Source organism: Grammomys surdaster, unplaced genomic scaffold (assembly GCF_004785775.1).
Source record: "Grammomys surdaster isolate TR1022 unplaced genomic scaffold, NIH_TR_1.0 191, whole genome shotgun sequence".
Classification (NCBI taxonomy): Eukaryota; Metazoa; Chordata; class Mammalia; order Rodentia; family Muridae; genus Grammomys; species Grammomys surdaster.
Window position 1 is genome coordinate 10382246 of NW_021604636.1, and position 24100 is coordinate 10406345.

The following is a 24100-nucleotide window of genomic DNA, read 5'->3' on the forward strand; positions in this document are numbered from 1 at the left end:
TTCTTTTTTGCTATTGCTATAGGAACAAATGCTTATTCTGCTACTGCAGCTACTGTGCCTGTGATTGGCTATCCACTATCAGCAGGAGAGTCTCAGTAATACTTTAGAAGTATATGTAAATGTTTTCCTTATCTGTTCTTTATATTATGTGTTATCTGACAAGACAGTTGTTTTAGAAACATGAAAAAATTCAGAAAAGACTGCAGTGCAGCAGAAATTATGGCACACTTTTTTGCTACTTAAGTTAGATATTTCTCTACATCGAAGAAACAATTTTTGGGGTCTTTGTTTATTTTACTAGAAAATGCAGGCAGTCTTACTTATCACAAAAGTTGAATATAATAAATGAAGACAGCGCATATCCTCTTAATAAAAACATTTGAAGATTAACAAACAATTAGGGATTCTTGAGGTAATTAATTTTTAAAAGGGAATCCTGGATTGTATGATTAAAGACTTTCACAACCTGTTCTTGGAAAACATTGTTCAGAAGTCTCTTGTAGCCTTAACTGAAAATTTAAAACTAGTCATTGTTAGTTCATTATATTGCTCCTTTTTAAGATGTTTTCTTACTTGATGTATATGTATATGAGTGTCATTCCTGCATGTGTGTTCAGCACAAACTCTCCTCGTGTCTGTGGTGACAAGAAGAGGGCATGAGACTCACTAGAACTGTAGTTCCAGATGTGAGCCTTCGTGTGTAGCAGACATGAAAGTGGGCAGGACTTCAGTGCTTGTCTGCTGGTTGCCCTTTGATTTCCAAGCAATTTTAGGATGTTGTCTGTCTTAATGATAGCTTTTCTTAGATATTAAGAAAATCTATTTGCTAAGAGATATCCTTTCAGTTGTCTTCCTGACTGTGAGTGAAACTTTTTGTTTGATTTTACACTGTTTAAGCAGTTTCAGCAATCTCCTTTTTGAAAAGGATACATCTTCATTTTCCTCGTCAATGTTTCATCTCCTACAACTAGTCTCATGCCTGAAATCCCACTGTGTGTGTGTGTGTGTGTGTGTGTGAGAGAGAGAGAGAGAGAGAGAGAGAGAGTATTATGTTGCTTATTTTAAAATTTCTGAGATTTAACTGTTTTTGTCTTTTTGCCATTTTTACCTTCATTTCTAAATTTCTAATCATCCACATTTTTTTCTGACTTTGCTATATTTTATTTGAGAATTTCATGAAGGCACATAACATGTTTTGGTCAATTTCTCCCATTTTCCTTCCTCCAGTTCTTCCTGATCCCTTCCATTACTTCCTCCAAACTTCAAATGTTCTGTTTTCAATCCACTGAGTCCACTTAATACTGCCATGGTGTATACCATCTTAGAACCAAATAGTCCAGTAATAGAGCTTCTCAGAGGTCACATTCTGGAAAAACAAATGAACTCTTCCTCTCCTTACTTGCATCATTTGCCAATAGCTCCTAGTCTAAGACTTCATAAGCCACTCTCCCATCCATGATGATTCGACCTTGTCTTCTTCTTGAAGTTACAGTGGTTGAGATTTTGTGTGTGTAACAAATACTGTTTTGCTATAGATATCCACTCTCTTTTGCTCCCACAATATTTTTATACATTTTCTATGGTGACTACTGAGATTTGTGAGTAACATTTTAAGAAACACTTCTCTATATCCTAGTTCATTAGTTATGGCCTTTGCTATATCCAATGTCCATTTTTTTAGTATTATTTATAAGAAATTTGACCATCATGTATAATTTCCAATAAATCTTGCTGCATTTTTAAATTCTTTTATGTATCTATTTTTGCTAGCTACTTTAATAGGAGTTATAATAATTTTCAATTCCCTTTTGCCATCCATTTTGATTTGGTTTTATGGGGGAAGATTCTCACAGCCTCATTTGTACTCCAGTATTTTACGTCTGAAGTGTTAAGCATTGTTGGCTGATCAGTATTGTTTATATGTAATCACCTCGATTCTTCAAAATCAGTAATTGCATGTTTGCTGAGCCCAGGTAATGGCTACATGTCTCTTGCAGGAATGTGTGGGATCTCAAATCTCACAATATTCTTTAACTGGACAGAGACAAATGCACTGATGAGTTTCAACTCAAAGTCTATGCCTCACTTCCTTTCCTAGACTTGTCCTTTTTCTTTTTAGTGTTCTCTGTTCCTACTTCAGGTAGAGTCGAAATGAAAGCCTACTGTCTCCCCCCCTAGGTAGAGTCATTACTTCACTCTCTCTGTTCCAGTTTGTGTCCCTGGATTTGTAGAGGTTCTTCACATATGAGGACAAATCCCAGAATGGTGGCCTCTCTACCTTTTTTTTTCTGTAACTTTTTGCCCAGAGTTTTCCCTGCTCTGGATTTCCAAGATTTTCCAGCTATGTTTCTTCAGTTCATAAGTATGCAATATCCTTATATTTGGTTCTTATTCCTAAATGGTGACTGAGAAACTACAGACAGTAACCTGGGGCAGAAGGACTTACCATATTTGCTTTCCTTTAATGTGTGATTGTTGCAAGGTGCTGTCTTAGTCATGTCTAAAAACACATATTCTGCATTTTTATCCTTTTGTTTTATTTTGTTTGCTTTGCATGCTTTGGTTTAAGGCAGTGAGTAAATCTGGTTCTCCTAAATGACTGAAATTCTCTAAGGTTTTCAGTTTGGAAACTGTACAGGAATTGAAGATTCCGTGGTCTTCTTGCTATACTTTTAGGGCCTATACCTTTTGCAATTTACAGTATCAAATCCAAGGGTTATAGCAATATAATATATGAACTCATTTTCTCTTCATCTCGAGATGCATTTGTAGTGGTCTCAATTGAGAAACCTCCACCCCTGTCATGTGTCTCAGATACTTGAATACTTGATCCCCAGTTAGGGGCTACTTGGGAAGAATTAGGAGGTGTGGCCATGCTGGAGGAAGTTTGTCACTGGGGAAAGCTTTGAGGTCCCAAAAGTATTTGGGACATTTTGAGTTAGCTACCTTTGGCTCTCAGTTATTTCTCCAGCTTCCTGCCATTTCCTACTTCCTCCAGCCATCATAGACTCTCACTCTCTGAAGCCTCAAACCTTAAATAAACTCTCTTCTGTGAGTACTCTTACTACAATGCCTTTTTATGCTATAAGTAACTTAAGATATCATCTATTATCCTCACATTAATCCTTTAATTTCATATTTGTTAGACTATTTGCTTAATGCTGTTCCTGAATGTCATAATTCCAATGCATCAAAAACTGATCAAACATTTTACATGTTTATTTATCTCTATTTTTTATTCCTTATGAGGTAAGATATATTTTTATTAAAAAATGGAAATATATATATCTCAAAGTTTCTAATCAAAAGTGTTATCAAAAGACAACTACTCTTACAGGTTTATTTCTTTTTCTTGCTTCTATTAGAAACTAAATATTACAGGAGAAGATTGAAAACAATGGCATTAAGTTTATTTTTAAGATCTCATTGTTTTACTTTTCTTTGTCTATATATTCTGGAAGTAAAACCCAGGATCTGGCATTTTCTAGGCAAGTTCTCTCTATGAACTACATCCAAACCCTGGTCATTTTGGACCAGTCTCTCTATAGGCCAGGAAGTCTCCATAGTCTTGATCCTGCCTCTACCACTTAGTGCAGAGATTACCTGCATAACCCATCACTCTTGACTCTTGTTTCACTTTAGCTATCAGTTCTGACAAAGACCAAGAAAGCAAGCATGAAGAGGTTAGAATAATGGAATACAGTAGTCAACCTGAGATTTTTGAGTGAAATAATTAAAATACAAGCATGAGAGATTCCTCAGTGGGTTTGTATACTAGTGTTGAGAGTCTGAGATGGGTTTAAGCTCATGAAGATAGAGTTTGTCAAGGACAGACTCATTCAAGACAGATTTAGTAAAGATAAGAATGGAAAGGTGAAAAAGAGAAAGAGATGGATACTCTATCTTCAAATGTTCTAAGAGAAACTTTCAAATTAACCTTTGCATTTGCCTTTTTTCTATCACTGAGTATGATATGATTATGATCCCATTCTTGTCCTTAGTTTTTTATATAATAATTGAGGTTAAGGGATTGGTGAACACTATGTGACCAGTGAATACAAACAGTATCTGTACATGGGTCATTACAAATCCAGTACACATTTTCATCAAGGGTCCACTACATTATCTTGTCATGTGACTGGAGACTGAATTTAATGTATATGATTATTACAAATTATCTAATAACAATGTAATAAATATGGAGTGATCTGGTATAAATTATTTTCTGTATTTCTCTATAATGGAAACAATATTTAAAATACTACAATCCTATTAAATTGAGGCAATGTATATAAACAAAAGCATAAGGTTTTCTTCTTAAAATTACTAAGTTATTACCAGTATATTTTAATTCCCTAATATTTTATAATGATTTTGAAATTATGTTAAGTCTTCATAAAACAAACTGTATTAAAATATGTGGCTATATAAAATTAAATTATTAAAGAAAAGATAAAATTACTATTGCATAAAAGGAATAAAATGTCTTCTATTCTTCCTTGTATGTCAGCTGTCATTGCAACAAGCATACAAGAAATATTAAATACTTTAAACCATAATGATACAAGTAAAGTAGACGTTTATTCGGTTCAACTTATTCAGTGAGTTAATAATTTACAAGTCTCAGCAGTCCCTAAAACCTATCAGATTTGCCATAGGGTTACATAAGCAAGAACTGCCCGAGAAATACTCCAATATGTCATTGTACCATTGAAGACACTGGTTGTTTGTTATCTATGTATAATCTTCTTTAGAATCCCTCTGGAAATGCTAAAGAGTAGTTCACCAGAGAGAAGTAATGTAGACTTAATTTTTACGTGATAATTGTAATCCCCAATGTGACTGCATTTGGGTATGGAGGCTTTAATTAGATAATTAGGGTTAAATAAGATAACAAGAGTAGAACCTTGATCTGATCTGATAGGATTAGTGTCCTTTTAAATGAAGATCCACCAAAGCCACATGCAAGCATAGAAAAGCTATTACATGTATGTTGTGAGAAGGCATCTATCTGTGAGTCACAGAATCCTGTCTTAGGACCACCTTGATTTAAACTTCCAGCCTCTGAAACTGCGATAAATGTTTTTTTTTTTTTTTTTTGCCAGTTCAGTCTGTATTTTCATGTACAGTTGCATTAGCAGACTACATGTATAAATAAATATATTTTCTCTTCTCAACTTCCTGTGTCTTTTACTTCTAGGTTAAAGTTCATGCAACCAAGTTCCTACTTAAAGATTGTTTTATCTCTTTGAAAGCTGCTCTGATTGTCTCATGCTCAGTGGCACATAACATCATCTAGATCAGGAAATTTTATTAGGGATGGAAACTCTAGTGTATAGCTGAAATAGGTCACTGGGCAAATATATGTGCTTAACACTTCCAAAGCAAGTGAACATTCAGTCCTCCCTACAGTGCCACTGTAAGTCTGAGAAGGTTCTTAAGATATGTCACCTACACATAAGGAAGATAGAGAAGTCAATAATTGGACTCAGAAGGCCATGTTTAACTGGGATTCTCATGAACAAGGAGTTTACTTTCATGTTACTTAAATGAACACATCTCATATTTATTCATCAGTGAATTTCGGACTGCTTAGTAAAGTAGTTTGAATAAGACTAGCTATCATAGGCTTATACATTTGAATATTTAGTCATCAAGGAATGGTACTACTTGAGAAGGATTAGTAGGTGTAGCTTTGTTGGAAGAAGTGTTAGACTGGAGGTGGACTTTGAATTTCAAAAGCCCAGCAAGATCCAGTGTTGGTCTCTTTCTGCTGCTTGGGAAACCAAATGCAGACCTCTACAATATTTTTCCAGCACTATGTCTGCCTGTGTACCACCATGTTCTCCACCATAATGGTAGTGAACTAAACCTCTGAAATGATAAGTAAGCCTCAACTAAATGCTTTCATTGTTAAGAGTTGCCTTTGTCATGATGTCTTTTCACAACAATATAACACTAAGACAGACATTAGTACCAAGTGTGGGGTATTGATAGGCTTGACTATTCTGCTTACTGGCGAAATGTGAACTTTGGATTAGGAAAGTAGTTGAATGCTTTAATCAAAGTTTAATGAGGCATACTACTAGGAGCACAGGAGAGAGTGGTACTCTCGAGCATGGTCTGGCTCGAGAGGTTGCAGAGGAGAAGAATATTCATTAGTGGCTAAGAGATTATTCTTGTGATACTTGTTGAAGAACATGGGTGTTTTCTCTCTTTGTTGAAAATAGCTTCCTGAGGCTAAATTGAAGAGTTTTGGATTAATGGTGTTAGCAGAGGATGTTTCAAGACAGTCTCATATAGATTCTGTTGTGTGGCTGTTTGTGGTCACTCATAAGTACATCTCTAATGAAAAGGAGTAAGATGATTAAAGAAAAATGTAAATGTATACCTTGAGAAGAAAAGGAGCATCAGGAAATGTAATATTAGAGCCATGATCATTGCTCAAGGGAATAAAATGTTTAAAGAAAAGTCTGATGCTAAATGGCACAAAGGAATGGTTTCCTCAGGAAGGAGCCCACCTAGCTAAGCTTCCCACTTGTGAAAAGGAATGAAAGAAAAATGTAAGCAGCGATGATGAAAACCATCACAACAGAAAGCCGATACAAATTTAATTAAACAAGGTGGAGGGAGGGCAAGTGCCAGCCTCAACAAGCAGCAGAACTTGGCAGTTTGGGTCATGTGGATCTGGCTTTAGATTCAAGGATAAAAGAAAAGATTGTAGACTCTTCCTCCACAGCTAAGGAAAGCTGCAGAGGCCAGGCGTATGTCAGACATGTCCATTCATGGAAGCTCAGAAAGACCACTGCATGAAGCTGTGAATCAGAAGCTGGATTTTGTTGAAGACTCCAACATGCTGGAGATTCCTAATTGTGGGATATTTGCACAGGACAGCTGCTGACAGTGAGTGCAAACCAGTCCAAGATAGGGAAACATATTGTAGTCAAAAAGTTAAAAGGAGTTGGAGATTTGAAGAACATTTTGACATCAGACATGGTGAAGCAGAGTTTAGATTTTTCCCTGCTGTTGCTGATTTTCTTTATTCTTTCTTTTTTTCCAGTATTTTCTCAGTATGCTTCCTTTCCTACATTTTGGAATGGTAATGCATATTTTGTCCCCTTGTATGCTGAAAGTCTGTGACCTTTGTTATTTTTACATTATCTGGGGTTACATTTAAGAGGCTGCCATGAGTCACAGAATAGGCTTTGGACTTTTAAGCAGTGTTGAGACTGTTGTAGAGTATGGAGTTTCTGAAGTTGGACTGAATGCATTTTCATATTATGATATGGCTACAAGTCAATGGGGGCCAAGGAATGCAATATGTTCAATTGAAAAAAGAATGTCCCCGATGGGCTCATATAGTTGAATGCTTAGTTAACTAACTGATAAGAAACACTAACTAAGAATGATTAGAACATATAGCTGTTGGAGTGGGTGTGGCCTTGTAGGAGGAAGTATGTCACTAGGGGTGAGCTTTGAGGTTTCCAAAGCCTAAGCCAGGCCCACTGTCCCTCTCTTTCTGCTGCCTACAGATCCAGATATAGAAATTGCAACCACTTCTCCAGCACTACATCTGCCTGCATGCTGTGATGTTTTCCAACAGGATAATAAAAGACCAAACTGCTGAAACTATAAGCAGTCCTTGAGTAAATGCTTTTTCTCTGATACCCTGTTCTGAAAGATATCTGTATTCCCCCTGAACACCCACACTCCAGTGTCATTCCCTTCCCCACATCCTGCCTTTCTGTGTTTATAACCCCTGTGTGAATGAATTATGATTTGAGAAAAAATAAATTAAAAAAAAGAGTCATCTTGGTTATGATGCATCTTTAAAGCAGTAGGACACTGACCAAGACACACAGCTTCACATTCTCATCTTAAAAAAAAAATCCAATTACACAGATGTTATTACTTGCTTAATTGTTGATACTAGAGAAGTTTGCTTTATCTAACTTACTCAGGCTTGGAATTTTGCTCTAAATACATCTACAAATTCAGGAAACTTTCTGTTTTCCTATATTTATATTCTGTGAGACTATAGTATTTTTATGCTTCATGAAAAGAAAAGAGATTATGTAGTATGCAAAGCTGTCAGGTTTCATATGGCATGGGAATCCAGCTGTTTTTGTTTCCCCAATGTAATATCTACTACCATTATATACTTCAAATGGAATAAAATATTTGGTGAAAGAAGGTGTAGTTATGATGTTGACTTGAAACTTAACAAATGAAACCAATCACTTCTTCTTACTGAATTGTAAAAGGTCAGTTAGCAGAGAGACAAAGACCTGCAGAAACATACTTTTAGTGCAGCAGGGCTTCTGCTGGCACTGGGTAACCAGGTTAATAAACTCTCTTTAGCAGCTCTATTGTCATTTACATTTCTAAAAGGGCATGTTAAATCACATCTTTTATTTAAGAGTAAAATGTAATTATTGGGAAATTGTTGGAACCAGAGAAATAAGATTATAAAGGAAAAAATAATAGTGGTAAATTAGACCGAGAAAAATACAGCAAGCATTTTCTTCTAATATCTGGAGTTTAAAAAGTGTGAGGCTACGATTCTACTTTGAGAACCTGATGTGTGAACAGAAGAATCAGTAGCAAATAATGGATATTCTATATTTGGGAACATAATCGGGACAAAGTTGCCGGACAGCGAGTTTTGAGCTTTCATTGCTATTTCAACAAGATGCAAAAATGACGGCTTCCAGCTCTGATGCTGAGAGAATGGGTGAGAGCTGACAGTTCATCCAGCTTTGCTCATATGCAATCAATAGGCAAGGCACCTTATGTGACAGCTCTTCATTTAGTTTAATTTAGTGTAACTCACGTGTATTAATATCCCAGTAGGCTCCCTGGTGTCCCATTGCTGGTGCTGTGTATGTCTCATTTTCTCTGTATGAGAGTCCCTTGTGAAATATTTGGGAACTCTATCATAGAAAGCATCAGTAAAAGAAAGATAGTGTTTGGGGAGGAGGGTTTTTTTTAAATATGGTTGACTAGGTAGTCTGCTACCCCACAAAAGTGATACAAACATGTAGATTCTTAAATTGCTTCATTGTTTCCTTAAACATTCATAAGAACATATTTTACTAAAAATAAGATAATTAATAAAGTAGACTAATTACATTTCTATTTGTCATACTTAGACTACGTTGATATTTATTAAGTTCATACTGCATAAAATTCACAGTGTTATGTATTTTAGTAGTCCAAGTCAACTGTAAGACCTTTATAATTTTGTACAACCATTATAAAAATGAACTATGATCTTTAAGGGGTTATGTACACTTGCCTGTATTTGAATATTGTATAACATATTAATACATGAAATTGTAAAAATTCCTTTAAGTGTAACAATGAAAAAATATATTGAAATTTAAAAAAATTTCATTTCCTCAGTATGGAGGACTGGAAATAATAAGTGCTTGAAATACTACAGAGTGTTCTATTTATTTGTATTGAGGGACACAGACATTTTTTAAGTAGATTTTTGAGATTATAACATAGATAATTTCCTATTTTCCTTTCTTCTATCTAAAGCATCCTATAAATTCATTCTTGCTCTTTTCAAGTTCATAGTCTTAAAATTGTTATATATTTCAAATACAAAAGTAATATGTACATATGTATAATCTGCTCGGTCCATATAATGCATTAGTATATTTTTAAGACTGAGCATCTGATCTTGGCTTACCAATTTGGTGTGCTCTTCCCTCAGGAAGATCATGTCTCTCTCTTAGCAAGTCTTAGTTAGTTATAGTTCTTTGTGCAGAGTTGATGTCTGCTACATCTTTGACCGTTCTCATTGTCATGGCTTTTTTATTCTATACATTGGATTGCATTGTTTAAATTTTGTTGTTTATTTTGAAATATAATCTGTATCATCTTAATTCTTCAGTGGTACTTTCTTAAGTATAGCTTGTGTGGTTTTGATTTGGCCTTATACTTTTCTAAACTTGATCACAGAAAAATATGTTTATATTTTCTCTATGCGAGTCCTGGGATCAGCTTATTATATAAAGGCTAGTTTTGTATTTTAATGGAAAACAGTACTTAAGAATCTCAGGCCAAGATGTCAGTTGTCTCATTACAGCATGTGTCCCCCACACTGGGCAGTAAAAGGGACAAAGAGCAATATATATATATATATATATATATATATATATATATATATATGTGTGTGTGTGTGTGTGTGTGTGTGTGTATGTGTATGTGTATGTGTATATACATATACATACATATACATATACATATACATATACATATACATATACATATACATATACATATACATATATATATATATATATATCATATATTACACCCCTCATCCCTAATCTGTGTGTATGTGCATGAGTTTATCAGCATGCTACGTGTTTGGAGGTCAAGAATATTTTTGGAATTCTCTGATATTATATGGGTATTAGGAATAAAACTTGAGCTTGGGAACAAGTGTATTAACACTCTGAATCATTAACACACATTATTTTCATGCATGTCATTTTTCCTGCATTCTTAAAATCCCAACTTCTTTCTTATGCCAGTAATTTCAAGTTTATTCCTTACTTTCTTTTCCAGCAGAGTCTATCTGGCTTCATGGTATCGTCTTTGATTCATTTGTAGCAGCATTTGTTCAGGTTGATAAGTGTGAATCTATTTTCATTCTTCTACATGTAGCCATCCAGATTGACTCTCACATGAAGGCATTCTTTTTTTTTAGTGTTCACTTTTAGTTTTGTTGCCAAAAATCAGATGTAAAAAAGATAGATGGGAGCTATATCAAGGTCTTCAATTTTCTTCAGTTGATTAATGTGATATATTTTTGGTAACACCCAAGCCATCCTGTTATTGTTACTATAACTGTACAGCAGCTTGAAATTTGTATGGGGAAATCTCCATCGTTTATTTCTAAGGATTATTTGGGCCATCTTGGCTTTTCTGTTTCTGTATGACATTGAAGATGGTTTGTTTAATTTTTGTTGAAATTTGTGTTGGAATTTTGATGGGGATTGAATTGAATCTTTGAATTGTTTCTGTTAGAATAGCTAATTTGTATTATTTTTCATGTTCCCACACATATAAATGTGTTCTTTTAAGGCTCTATTAAAGTTGTTTGGTGTTTTTTAATTTCATTATATTGTTGAGATACATATATATATATATATATATATATATATATATATATATATATATATAATTTGTTTATTTTTTTCAAATCGTAATTTTTACTTATTCACACATGGATTATAAACACAAAAAGGCAACACGTGGGGAAGGGGATGACACTGGAACGTGGGTGTTCAGGGGGAATACAGGTATCTTTCAGAACAGGGTATTGACTGGGTGAAGGTTCAGGGGACAAGTCACTATGACTCTGCCTATGATTCACTTGACAGGCAGCTTTTGTGGAAATAGGTAGCTTTAGAGATATGGACTTTCAACTATCTTTTCACCAACTTCTAACTTACTCACTTTTAAAGCTGTTTTCTTGGGTGTGTGTCCTCAGTTTTCCTATCCATAGGCGGCAAAAATGTGATCTCCCATTAATTTTACATAAAAATTTTCCTGTTTAAGGTAACTAATTCTACTTCAAATTCATTTTGTAGATTTTATATTTGGAAAGAATTAAGCATCATTCTTGGTTTCTTTATGCATCCTAAGATCATTTGCTGAAAATCATTTATTTTCCCTGTTGTCTTATTTCTAGGAAAGTATATTTTACAAATGAATATAGATGTTGAACAGTCTTTGTGTGTTTTTCTTCCAGATATTCTCCTTGGAATAATTCATGTTCAAAATGTTCTGCTATTCCTAATACTACTATCAGATTTCCCATTGAATTCTGGCACAGTTTATATAGTTAAGTAGAGTTTTTTCATCATATCTATGATTGGTAATATTTCCTTATTTACAAATTATCATTTAATCATATGAAAATAATTTATAAGATGATACAATATAATTCATTTAATTTATTTTTATGGAAAGTGTTTCAGGCATTACATGGATATATAACAATACAGTCATAATTATGAATAAAAGGAGTTTCAGTAAAGATTTATTTTAAAACATTTCCCATGCTATCTTTTTTTACTTGCTACATTTATAGTTGATTTTTGATTATGTGAGTTGTGTCTTGGAAGCTATTTTCCACACAGGATTATCTACTTCTTTTAGTATCATATTTAGTTTTTGGTTTTTTTTTGTTGTTGTTGTTTTAATTAATCATTCCATTCGTTTATATCCAAATGATATTCTACTTCCAGGTTACTCCTCCACAAATTCTTCATCCCACTTCTGCCCCCTCTGTTCTCCCCTTTGCCTTTACGAGGGACCCTCTCCTGCCTCACTGCTCCAGCTTCCCCCTATACTGGGGCATCAAACCTCCATAGTACCAAGGGCTTCCCCTCCCACTGATGTCAGACAAGACCACTATCTGCTGCCTATGTATCTGGAGGCATGGGTCCCTCATTGTACACTCCTTGATTGGTAGTCTAGTACTTGGGAGCACTGGGAGTTCCGGCCAGCTGATGTTCTACCAATGGGGTTGCAACCTCCCTCAGCTCCTCCAGTCCTTCCGCCAGCTTCCTAACCAGGGTCCCTGAGCTCAATCTGATGTTTGCTTCAGAGCATTTATATCTGCATTGGTCAGTTGCTGGCGCAAGCTCCCAGGTTCCTGTCAGCAAGTGCCTCTTGGCAACAGCAACAGTGTAGGGGTTTGGAAAGTGCAGGCAGGATGGATCCCCAGGTGTGACGGTCCCTGGAGGGCCCTTCCTTCAGTCTCTGCTCCATGTTTTGTCTCTGTCTTCCCGTTGGACAGGAACATATCTGGGTTAAAAACTTCGAGAACAACTTTTTCAGAAACAAACTGGATATATTTGTGTGAGTATATTTGTTGCTGTATAATTTTCAGTGTGTTAATATAGAGTTAGGGCCTGATACAGTTAAAAATTCTCTCTTTGGCAAATAATATTCTGCAGAATGTCAGTGGTGGTTCACTCTTCTGATGAAGTAGCTGATGGGTTTATTGCTACTGAACAGCATAGCAAGTACATTAGTTAATTGCCTCATTGCTGTGATAAAATATCCTGAGAAAAGAACTTACAGGACACAGGGGTTATGCTGACTCACAGTTCTAGCTAGTAAATCATAGTGGGGATATCACAGCAACAGAAACATGAAAAAAAATGGTCATGTTGTGTTGTAGACATTATGCAGAGAGAAATGGATGCTATTCCTCATTACACTGTCTTCTACTTATTTGGTCCAAAATCCAAACTCATGTAAGAATGGGTTAATTTGTCTTGTAAATTATTATAATCTAAATAATATCTTATAGGTATCTCTGTAAGCTTATCTCCTAGATCATTTTATATTGTGTTATGCTTATACCCAGTACTTAGCATCATAGCAAGAAAGTAGTGTAGTACATGCCACTAGCCCAGGACAACATGAATATTCAAAATTCAAGGGTCAAGGGTACATATCAGTAATATATTCCTTACTAGGCATAACTTTGTCACTAAATTTTATGACTAGAACCAAAAGTGGGGTAAATTTAAAAACTTATTGTTTCCTTACCATTGTTATGTAAAAGATTTTCATAGTTGGAAACCATAGGATATTATTTGCTAATTATTCTTTTAATTTATGAGAGTATTAATACAACATTTCTCCCCTTGACTTTCCTCCATCCAAGCCCTCCCATATGTCCACCATTGCTCTTCTTCAAATGCATGGCCATTTTTCCACATTAACTGTTATTACATTATTTGCTAATATTTTTATGTATGCACTTTAGTGGTAATGTTTTCTTGTAAATACTGCATCTAAATTGATATCAATGTTATGCTGACTCTGAACTTGAATTTATAAGATCCTGTTGCCTCACTTTCTGAAGTGCTGTTATACAGGTATAAAAATACCCCAAATGGCAACATGAAAAGATTTTTAAACATTAATCTTCCTGGGTTTGCAGAAAGAATTTTCCAACATCTGGTTTTCTTCTTCATTAAGTGTTTGGTAAATTACACCAATATAAATTTCCAAGTCTGGATTATTTTTATTGTCGCTATATTCAGAGTGTGACTTATCTTTTAAACTAAGAGAGAACTCTCTAGGAATTGTTAACTTTGGAAGTAAGTTTTGGTTATCATTTTTTTCCGATTATTTGGTTGCTTTAATCCATGTTGTCAAAGTTATGGGGAAAGAACTAACTACTAGTAGTATTCATCACAATATCCTTCTCTTACAGATAGAGGTAGTTTATGCACTTCCTCTACTGTTTTCTCAATGGCTTGAGTGTAAATTGATTGCATGTTTATTAAAGGTAGCATCTCAGTGTTGAGTTTTACATTTGTTGTATAATGTAAGGACTGTTTTACATTTTCCATTCACTATGCCTACACTGTATTTGTCAAATTTTGTTTTGTTGTACTTTCCTTTTTATTCATTTCAAAATATTTTCAGATTTCTCTTGAGAGTAATGTCTTTTTTTTGACTTATGAGTAACTTAGAAGTGTGTTGTTAATTTCTGTTATTTGGAAACTTGCCATCTGCCTGTCTGTTACTGATTTTGAATTCAGTTCTGTTCGAGTCAGAAAATGTACTTTGCATGGTTTATTTTATTTGACTTTGTTATGGTTTATTTTTATATGTACACCCTGTTGGTAAATGTCAGGTGAATTTGAAGTCCTTCTTTATGACGTTTTTGGTATCATAGTTGGTAAGTCCATGAACAACTTTTCAAGGTTTCAAGGTTTTATTTTTTGTTGATCTTCCTGTCCAGTTAGCCTCCTCATTACTGCTTGTGGATGAGAGTTGGACAAGTGTGAGTGATAACCTGTCACTCATATGTTTCTTTTCAAGTTTTCCCTTACAAGTTTTGTACATGTGCATGGTGTACATGTACTGCATGTTCATATATTTATAGGCACAGGTGTGTAAAGGTGCTTGTTGTGCACTGGTTTGTGCCTGTATGTGCAGATGGAAACTGGGTCTCTTCCTTAATAATTCTCTGCTTTGTATAGCACACCAGAATTCAGCTACTTTCACTGGGAAAGTTCTCCTTAGGATCTCCAATTTTTACTTGAGTTCTGGAATTATTGTCAAGTTCCCCAGTATTTATATTGGTTCTGGGAATGCAATCCAACCCTAACTCTGGTCCTCCTATTTACATGATATGTGTTTATACACTGAGGCATTTCTCAAGCGTTTATTTTTTATTTATTTATACTTACTTACTTACTTACTATTTATTTATTTTTACTAGCTTTATAAAGTTTGGTTTTCATGTTATGAAACTCTCTGGTAGAATTCCTAAACAGTCTGGACTCTTATGTCTGACTAATTTGTTTTTTCATCATTAAAGTCTCCACTTAGAGTAAAAGAATTCTTATTATTTGTGATTATTAATTTTGTTTTGCTGAGACTGGGTTTCAGTCACCTGTGCTGGTCCCAGCTAGACTCAAAGTCAAAGTCTCTTGCTTAAACTTCCTAAATACTGGGATTACCCACATGGGCTACTATGTTTAGCAAAGAAGTGTATTTTTTATGATGTCAATTTTGTCTGACACTTATTTGGTTAGTATTTTCAAGGCATGTCCTTTTTCAACTTATTGTTAGCATAGTAATACACTGTGTAATGGTTAACACCAATTGTCAATCTGTTGAGAACCTTTGAAAAGAACCTAGGAGATGAGCCTATGAGAGTGCCTGCGAGGGCTTATCTTGATTAGTTTTATTGAGGTAGAAAGTCTACCCAATCTTGGTGAAAGCATCCCATGGATTAGGTTCCTGGATTATATAAAAAGAAGAAATGAGCAGCACAGTATACAGGATACATAACTTTCTCCCTCATCATGCCATAGTGTATGGGCAATGTGATCAGTTGCATTGACAATACTACTATAGTTAACTGTATCACTGAATACAAAATAAAATCATCGATTTCTCCTTTGATTTCCATTTGTCAGGGTTTTTGATCACAGCATCAGAAAATTTAACCAATGCATGATATCATTATATTGGATTTTGCAAGCAGTTTATTATATGGTTTAAAAAGAGGAAGAGGGGCCAAACAAAATCAGAGATGAAAAGAAAAATATTGCCCACTAACACCACACAACTACCAAAAGATCATTTGAAATTACTACAAAAGGTCACATACAAACAAACTTTATAATTTAGAAAAGCAGACAAATTCTTGGGCACATACATTTTATGAAGCCAATATCATGAGGTAACAGGAGGACTAAAACTAGTATGCTCACAGATCATAGAACTGTATAAATATTCTAGCCTCCTTTACTAAAAAAATACATACATACAAGTGATCTTTATATTGACTGAGGTTATATTTATATATTTACAAATATATAGATATAGTATATTTATATTTAATATATTATAAATATCATATTATATATTTATATATTGTCATTATAAATATATGTATATTATATTTACATATTAATTATTATATAATAGCATGTATTATAACATATTTTATGTCATATATTTTAAAATTTATAACTTATATTATATATTTATATTATAAAATTATAAATAAATTATACACATATAGTCTGCTTATAGATGAGGGAGCATAATTTTGGCACAGAACTCTCAGAACTAATAAATAAAATCAGCACAGTTAAATGACACAAAATCAATAAAGAATTATATAGTAATGACAAAATGTTTGAAATAGAAATCAAGACAGCTATCTCATTTATAGCAGCTTCAAATATGTATAAGGATACTCATAACTACACATAAAAGATACTGAGTATTAAAAATCATAAAATAGTGCAGCAATTGAAGAAATCACAAAAATTAAAAAGACATTTTATATTATAAAGTAGAAGAATCAATACTGTTGAAACACACTCAAAATTTATCATCTTAAAACATAACCATATAATATACATATAATAGATTACAACTATTTTAGTATGTATTTTACTTAGCATATTAATTAGTTCACATAATTTGCTTATAATATGTAAGTTAAAATAATTTTAAAACAAGTATTTTCAAAAATTTTTAATTGCTTTAAATTGGCATTTAGATACTATTTCTTAAATAAATAAAAATATTGAGGTAGTGATATGAAAATAGTAAGGTGATTTTGAAACAATTTTATTCACAGCTTTTATACTCCATATTATTGTAGCTATTACACAGTTAATTCTCCAATTATATGACCTTAAATTTAGGTCTTATCATTGATTAAACATAAAAGCACTGTGTATAATTATAACAAAACACTTAAAGCCTAATCATAAACAATAAGGAAATCTCTACAATATAGTAAAGTCAGCTGTGCCAACTTTGTTACTGTAAGAGACGAGCTTTAGTCAGTACAGTGTTAAAATAACTCACAAATCTCCCTCCTATTCTGTCCAGGTATTCCCAGTTTGGTTGGGTTTGTGTCCACAGATTTCTGATATTTATTGTGATTCAGTGATGTGAAAAAAGAGTTGTTTTGAAACTATGATAATTATATCCAAAATTTAGAGAAGAAAAGTTACTTATAGAACAAGACATTTTCCTTAACACAGGACCTCAGCCTTCAGCATCCACTTGAAAGAGGTATTTAAATTTATAAAATATGCAATATATACTATGAAAATCTTAGTATCCTCATTTCAAGAAGTTAATAAACTCTTCAATCATTTCTCTCTCTCTCTCTCTCTCTCTCTCTCTCTCTCTCTCTCTCTTGTTCTTTGACACCTAGGGCATTTTTCTGATTCTTCATTTTTACAATAGAATAGTCCTTCTAAAAATATTATATAAAATATTTTAATTTTATTGTTTTTCCGTTTGTTTAAGGATGGCCACTTGGTTGTGACTAGATAACCTAAGTAACTTGTCCCTAGAGAAAACAAATTCTTTCTCTCTCAGCAACTATTGATTGCCTGTAGCTTCCCATTCAGAGATGAGGTCTTGTGAGATTTCCCCTGTCTACGTTGGCATGTCAACTGGTGTTGTCATTATGCAGGTCTTGTTTAGTCAACCATACTACTGGGATTTCATAGGTCCATCATGCCTGACATGTCTAGAAGATACTACTACTCAGTGAGTATCCTGGTCCTTTGGATTTTGTAGCCACTCTGTTGCCCATTAAAAATCTTACATGTAAGCAACACGTAGGGACTCAGTAGTTTATACACTGAAGTGTCTATAAATGCACATACACATATAATAATTGAAGAAGAGATAACAGATTTAACAGGGGTATGGGAGGAATTGGAAGTAAAGAAAAAGTGGAATTAATGTAAATAAATAACTTATGTATGAAATTCAGAGAAAAAGTTTAAAAATTAAATTAATAAAAACAATATATGATGACAAAATAATTGACTATTTTATGATTTATTAATTTTATACATTATATTTTTAGTAATAAGGAATACAACCCAAATAAACAATTTCAAGGTAACTTAATTTGACTTCTTTTTTAAATTTTATTTTATTTTTTAAATCAAATCATAATTTTTACTTATTCATGCAGGGGTTATAAACACAAAAAGGCAGGACATGGGGAAGGGGATGACACCAGAGCATGGATGTTCAGGGGGTGTACAGATATCTTCGGAACAGGGTAACCTATACCTCAGTATGTTTTGGATGACAGGGTTAACTTATAGTGAGGAATGGCTTCTCATAATTTTTCAAAACTCATAATTTTGGGGGCTCAGTTGTGAGATTATACATGTAGATCATCACACGAGTTCTCTTTATTAGTTGTTAGTTAGAATAATAAAGTATTAATTTGGGGAAGAAAATATAGTGGTTTTAATATGCCTGACCCATGCAAATGGCACTGTTAGATGTAGCCTTGTTAGAGGAAGTGTATCACTGAGGATTAACCTGGCTTTAAGGTCTCATATATATGCTCAAATCTGGTCAATCTGACCCAGATCCTCTTCCTGGCTGCCTGCGGAAGACTGTCTTCTCCGACATGCATGTGGCACATAGTCCCCTCCTGTTGACTACAGATTAAGGTGTAGAACTCTCAACACCTCTAACACCATGTCTATCTGGACACTACCATGCTTCCCACTATGATGATAATGGACTGAAGCTCTCAAAGTTTAAGCCAGCCCCAACTAAATATTGTTCTTTATAAAAGTTGACTTGGTCAAAGTATGTCTTCACAGTAATAGAAACTGCCAACTAAGACAGAATTTGATACCAGGGACTGGGTATTACTGTCATAAGCTTGATCATGCTTTTGTTTAGAAGAATGTAGAGTTTGAGAATTTGAATAAGGAAAGCAGTGGAATGGTTTAAGTATAGATTAATGGGCCATAATAGCAAAAGTATGAAAGACAGTTGTACTAAGAGAGACTTGAACTATGAAGACTTGGCTCATGAGATTTCATAGAAGAATTTAATTACCTTGCCTAGAGACCTTTCTTGTGATATATTGCTAGAGACTGTGACTAGTTTTTGCCCTTGTCCAAATAGTCTGTGTGAGGCAAAGGAGAAGAGATTTAGATTAATTGAATTGACAAAGGACATTGGAAAATAGCCTAGCATAGACTTTGTCCTGTCGTTCACTCTTATAAAGAGTATTCTGGTCAAGGAATGCAATCTTAGAAAGGAAAAATACAAAGCATAGAGACAATTTCTTGTGCACTGTGTGGAAGCTTCATTTTACCAATTAAAAGCTGATGGGCTATTAGCAAAAGGCAAGAAGTAGTAAGTGGGAGTTCCTTTTGAAAGATTAGATTCTGGGAGTCAAGAGTAGAAAGATTCTGCCCCAATCTCTGAGATGAAGGAAGCATGAAACTGCGGAGAGGTAACTAGCCTTATGGTAGAGTTTAGACTAGTTTCATCAAGATTAATGAGTTACTTTTTATTGAGAAAAAGCCAAAGTTTATGTCCTAGGCATTTATTCATAAATAATTAAATAATTTATTCATAAATAATTATTTTGGGAACTAAACACAGGTGCAAAACCCCAAGTCTACTACTATAAAATATGTGGTTCAAGAACTAAAGGGGCACCAGGAAGTGGAATGTAGCTAAATCCTGTGTTCAAAAATATTAAATGGAGTTAATGGACTGCTGAACTCAAGGCAAGATCCTATGTAGCTAAGATTATCCTCTATGTGTTGCAGTTGAACAAGGGATAGTTATATCATGTTAAGTGCTTTTATGACCTGGTTAATGTTTTCATTTGAACTTAAGGAGATATAATTGTGTGTCAAATTGACAAGTGATGGATTGTGATGGCTATTCTCAGTTGTTAACTTGACTATATCTGGAATGAACTGTAATGAAGAAATGAAGGGCACATCTGTGATCGAGATCTTGAGTTTGGAAGACATAGGCTTTTGATCTGGATCTTTACATAGGATGACACCAACATTTTTTCCAGATCTTTCAGCACAGTGGCCACAAAAACTTAGGTCCTGGGATGGGATGGTGGTACATTCCTCTAACTCTGTCACTCAGGAAAAGTAGGCATGTACATCTCTTGAGTTCAAAGTCAGTCTTCAGAGCAATTTCTAGGACAGCCAAGTTTAGGCCATAAAGAAAATCACTAAAAACAGAAAACTAGTGAAGATGGAGGGAAAAGGGTGCGGCAGGTTCCAGCCCCACCAAACAGTAGAACTTGGCAGCTTCAGTCACATGGTTCTGGCTTTAGATTCAAAAATAGAAGGGTTTACTAGGACAATTGATGCTGGTTAGCAGGAATTAAGAAATTAGTGTTGATTAAAAAGAGACTAGAATCACTGAGGTAAAATCTTCTGGCAAGTGTTTACTGACAGCACAGAAAAGCTATGTTTCAGAAATAAAACTTTTGTTGGGAGTTGGACTCTGTAATGTATACAAATCACCCAGATGCTACTGGTTTTGTAGGTATTATGGGGTCATGGAGAACAGTTCAAGGCTTAGCACTCTGAGAGCCAGGAAAGGAGATTGCTAAAGATACATACTCAGTGGCAGTTGAAAGTCCAGGACTGAAGTGGTCATACAAAAAAGTTGAGGCTATGACAGGCTATTGATGAAAATGCAGCGTTAAGCACAGGAAGAACCCAGTATATTGGAGATGCCAGTAACATAGGATGACCACCAAGAATAGCAGCAACAGTGGAATGGAGTCAGCCAAAGGCTAAAGTTCTATAGAAGGCATAGCTGGAGAAGTGACCCAAACTCTTTGGAGCCCAGGAGTTCATGTATTGATTGGAACATCATGGTTGGAACAAGAAGATGTGTTGAAGTTGTCTTAGAGACCCCATGGTGTTAGAGATGCCAGAGCTGTAGGAGAGCTGCTAGTGAAGAATTAAAGCTTCCCAAGAGAAAGAGTTATATTGCAGTCAACAAATCTGAAAGGAGTTGAACATCAGACATGGAGATGAAGAGTTTGGTTTTGCCCAACTGGCTTTTGGTCTTGTTTTGAACTAGTATTTCTTCACTATGATGTCATAATGGTATAACATCATATATATATATATATATATATATATATATATATATCCTGTGATGTTGGAAGTATGTGTTCGCCTTTTGGATTTTCATAGGTGATTACAATTAAGAGAGAACATGAAACTAAGAAGAAACTTTGAACTTTGGACTTTTAAATATTGTTGAGACTGTGATAGACTATGAAGATTTTTGAAGTTAGATTAAATGCATTTTGCATTATGTCTGCACAAGCCTATGAGCGCTAAAGAGCAGAATGTAGTAGTTTGAATATGCTTGGCCCATGCAAAGTGGCACTATTATAAGGTGTGGCCATATTGGAGGAGTTGTAGTCTTGTTAGTGGAAGTGTGTCACTGTGGAAGCTGGGCTTTGAGGTCTCATTCATACACACACAGATACACACACATATAATACAAACACACACACATACACACACACATATATATATATATATATATACATACATTGTCTGGTCAGTATGTGTATATAATATACTCATGTCTGGTCAGTACGATGCAGATCTTCCTCCTAGCTGCCTGTAGAAAGTGCCTGTGGGACACAGCCCTCTTCCGCTGCCTGCAGATCAAGACGTAGAACTCTAGGCTCCTGCATCAACATGTCTGCCTGGATACTGTCATTCTTCCTACCATGATGACATTGGATTGAACCTCTGAAACTGCAAGCCAACCCAAATTAAATATTTGCCTTTATAGGAGTTGCCTAGGTCACGGTGTCTCGTCACAGCAATGGGCACCCTAACAAATATACTATTAAAGCAAATAATACTTAAACATACGTAAAATTAAATTTTTCAAATCCTACTTTTAATTAAGGTTTTCAAATGCTTTGAAATTCTCCTACTAGCTCACTGTCCAAAGATAGGGGAGAAAATATAACAAATAGGACAAGTAGATGTGGATCTCTTTAGAAGTATTTTTTGAGGCAATTCCAATCTCCATTTGTCAGGATATCAACCAGCAGTCCAATTCAGTAGTATCAGGATACCAAACAGAAATCAGCAGTTGTGTCATGATCCAACAGAAACAGCCAGGTCTCCACTGCTGGAATCAGTACAAATCAGTGGGAACAAGAACCACTGTGGACTCCAGAAGAAGTTCTCTTCCATGCTTTTCTCAATGAAGATCAGATCAGACAAGAGACCAACCAACTAAGCTTTGCAAAGCTAGCTATGCAACAGACCGTCACTGTCCATTGAGTCCTATTTATACTCTCTCTAAACATCATGTGTTCTCCTATGAATCTTCCCTCAACAAAACACATGAGTCTGCATCAGAAAACACCACATGCGTTTTCATCACATGACATATCCAGAAACTTCCATTTCAACTATTAAATTTGCTGGCAGATAAAGGAACTGCTCACTGCACTAGAGAGATGGAAAGTTGCCTTACTGGTTAAAATTGAGTGTCTAATGAAACCAAGGTGGAAGGAAATGCTATATGTCACTTCTAGATGAGTTAACCAAATTCTAATAAAGTATCTTGATTTTAATAGACATCAGTCCGGAGTTTTCACTGTATTACTCACCTTTGATGTTATTTTAAAGTTGAGTATTTCTAAACATGTTACCAAATATGAAGCTGTAGGTAGACCATGTTATATTGTATTTCTTACATTTATCTTGGAATGGATTATCTTTCATCATCCATTCCAAAAATTCTGCATTTAATATAGAGCAATTTTTCCTCTTGCATATACTACAAAACCCATATACTCTTCTTAAAAAGTGGGCTTTGCTTAATTATTTTACAACTTCATCATTTGTTTGCCTTGATTTTTTGAGGTCCTATGATTTATTTAAAGAGTTTTTAATGAGAACTTTATATTTCATTCTGATTCTCTACCTTCCCCATTCTTTCTGTCTGTGCAACTTTGCATTTCAAGGACTTCTCCCTAAGTATTTATTGATTCTGAGGACTTAGATGAATATCCTTAACATATTCAAGTGACATTAATAGATGTAATAGATATTTTAATGGCTGAGAAAAATATTACATATATATTATTGAATAGCTATAGATAAAGGCTAATATTATTTTTATTTCAACATTTAATTAACTGCTTTGATATTCTCTAAATTCCACTCACTAATTTAAAATGTAGCACACGTAATAGATGTGAAATTCAGAATTATCCTTAGTTTGATTAGTCAAAATGAAGCCATTTATAGAAATAGTACCATCTTCCTTACTATGAATTTACTTTAAGAACAGTGATTCTCAATTATTCAGTTGGATTTGTTGGTGTAAATTAAATAATACGAAAGCAAATTCAATTTAGGGACTGACTTTGACAACTGATTTCCATGCATTTGCTTCTGTATATCACAATTAAAATTCTTATATGACTTTCTCAGACAGCAGTCAGTTAATGTGGCACAGCTTTGTAACTAAGGGTTGACAGTTCTCGTAAGGAATTGTATTTAGAAATTTATGTGGCTTATGAACTGACAGAGTCTAAGATGATTGGCCTTTAAGCCTGGGATCTTGGGTCAGGCTACTGGTAAAGTTCAGTGGCTCTGAAGGAGGTCAGATATTACTATTTATAATTTGTTTTGTGATAATTTTATCATGCACATGTACTCAGAGGCCATGGGTTGAGGTCCGTAAATTGAAACAAATGAATAAAAAT